At 32.6% G+C, this 2,558-nt stretch overlaps 1 long non-coding RNA gene across 1 annotated transcript; it reads left to right on the top strand.

Moving 5' to 3' along the window:
- Window positions 1–276: 276 nt before the first annotated feature.
- Window positions 277–1,638, top strand: LOC134234746 (uncharacterized). Its single transcript, XR_009985254.1, has 3 exons — window positions 277–481; window positions 1,007–1,104; window positions 1,500–1,638. It is a non-coding gene; the product is annotated as an uncharacterized LOC134234746 (long non-coding RNA).
- The last annotated feature ends 920 nt before the right edge of the window (window positions 1,639–2,558 follow it).

Here is a 2,558-nt window from a genome sequence, read left to right as displayed (position 1 = left end):
ATGTAGGTTTAAACTGATTAAAATTGGCATCTTGAAAAGAAACTCTTTTAAAATGTCTTATCTTAAATCAGGTGATCATGTACATTTCACCCATGGTTAAGTAAAGCTGAGAAATAAGGAAGACTTTGGCAGCATGTTAAAATGTCTATGATCTGTGTTAACTTTCTTCCTCTCATCTTTAAAAGTTTATTTAAAAAAAAAAGTGAAATTGAAAAATAAGCATACAAGTTCCTGTATAAACATTTAATACAAAGATTTCCTGTAACATTTCATAGCCCTGAAATGAAATGTACCTTGCACTGTCAACAGTATCTGATAGACAAGTTGTTGACCTTTGATTTTAATTAAATTGATTTATCATGTTTATTTCCAGGAGTGTATTTTGAGTGGTATGATGTCAGTGAGTGGTAAAAAAGTACTGCATATAGACAGGAACAAGTATTACGGAGGAGATATCGCATCTATTACTCCGCTGGAAGACGTAAGTCATCATATAAACATGATAAAATATCACCCCGCTGGAAGATGTAAGTCATCAAGTAAACATGATAAAATATCACCCCGCTGGAAGATGTAAGTCATCAAGTAAACATGATAAAATATCACCCCGCTGGAAGACGTAAGTCATCATATAAACATGATAAAATATCACCCCGCTGGAAGACGTAAATCATCATATAATTTAAACATGATAAAATAGAAAGACAAATCCATGAAACCTGGGGCCTGTTTTACAAAAGATCTTCTTTCGACTAAGACCAAAATCTTCACTTAATCGTAAAATTTAGAAAAAAATAATGATCCAGTTTGAAATTGCCAGAATAAAAAGTATCTTTCTACATATTTTTTAAAAAAGATGAAAAACATTTTCTATTTATTGTAATTAATAAAGTTATAAGCAGAATTAAATTTTGGTATTTGTCGTAAGTTCTTTAATTTGTAAAACGGATCCCTATCTGCTTTGAAATTGTTGGTTTTTCATTTCCATTTCATGCCTGTTTTATAGATGTTCCAAATGTATGGAATGAAGATGCCTGAAGACCGGTTTGGAAGAGGCAGAGACTTGGAACGTGGACCTGATTCCAAAGTTCCTCATGGCTAATGGTTTGTTATCTAGGTTACCTCTAATTCTTTTTTCTATTATTCAATAAATGTACATCCGAATATGTAATGCTAAGCATACTAAAATTGGTCAGAATTGCTTGACGTACATTTTAGCATGTTGAGTGTGAATTTAAGAATTTGCATTTATGGTCATATTAAATGTAAACTTTAATTTATAAGTTGAAAAACAGAGAAGTTATTTTACAATTCTAATTTCAATCGCCAACAAAAAACACAACAAGCATGATGTTTTTTTTTTTACTCTGAATTTTTTTCTGTGTTGGAACTCAATTCTAAGGATTCTTTCCATGAATTCTAATGAAGGAAAAAAATTAGATCTTATAAAAAAAACTGTAGTATAGATATTAACATGGGAACTATGTCTTTTATTTCAGGTCAGCTGGTGAAGTTGCTGATTTACACTGGTGTAACCCGTTACCTAGAGTTCAAGTGTTTGGAGGGCAGTTACGTCTGCAAGGGAGGCAAGGTGTATAAAATGCCTGCCGACGAGAAGGAAGCCCTCACTACAAGTAGGTTTTTACGTAACATTATACATCTATATGGACAAAACTGATGACTGAACACTGGCTGTTTAAAAATTTGAACAGTCTTACATAAAATTTTCCATTATGATCTCAGTTAAAAGGAACACATATGGTAGATGGTCCTTTTAGATCAGTATCTATGACCAGAAGCAAATTTTAGATACTAATGGAAGAAGTATTCATTAATTCATATTTCATCTAATTTGAGAAATAGATTTGACCTGAATATTTAAATAAAAAAAAAAAAGAATCTGATAGTTTTCAAAGAAATACCGGGTATATGCCCGTCTAAGACTAAGGTATTGTATTATACACCACATAAATGTAGTTCTGTCATTGAGTGGAAATCATCTGATGTATTACAAACAATAAGATGCAGAAAGTCATTGCCTAATTTCAAGTTCAATGATTATATTAACTAGGGCTAATTGTAACGGGAACCGTTACAGATGTTCCCCAAACGCTCCCCAACTCCCTTTTGGTGCCATGCTCCCTTTAACCTTCATTAAAAACGACAAACTCTATGCATTTTACACTTTAACAACGTTTCCCTGAAGTATACCGAGTATATTCAAATTTTAGCATTTGCACGCGTGCACATGTAGATGCATGTGCGTAATGACCATATTCTCTTGTCTACACTATCTATATACATTAATATAATAAAATAATAAAGCATTTAATCCAAAAGTATTAAAAAATACGCTTCATCAAGTGTATTTTTGATTTTTCCCATTTCACGTGCATGCACGTGTATGCATGTGCATGATGACCTTACCTTTTTGTAGGAATCCACTATGTCTATCTATGTTCTAAATCCCATCCTGTTTGGTTGAAAATCAAAGGAGTTATACCCATTTAAAGTTTAAGCCAATCAGATTGCAGCGCACGTGCATGCCGGGGTTTTCA

The sequence above is a fragment of the Saccostrea cucullata genome, unplaced genomic scaffold (assembly GCF_032062105.1).
Source record: "Saccostrea cucullata isolate Sc308-1 unplaced genomic scaffold, CSIRO_AGI_Scuc_v1 ctg23487, whole genome shotgun sequence".
Lineage (NCBI taxonomy): Eukaryota > Metazoa > Mollusca > Bivalvia > Ostreida > Ostreidae > Saccostrea > Saccostrea cuccullata.
This window is presented reverse-complemented; position numbering and strand designations above follow the sequence as displayed.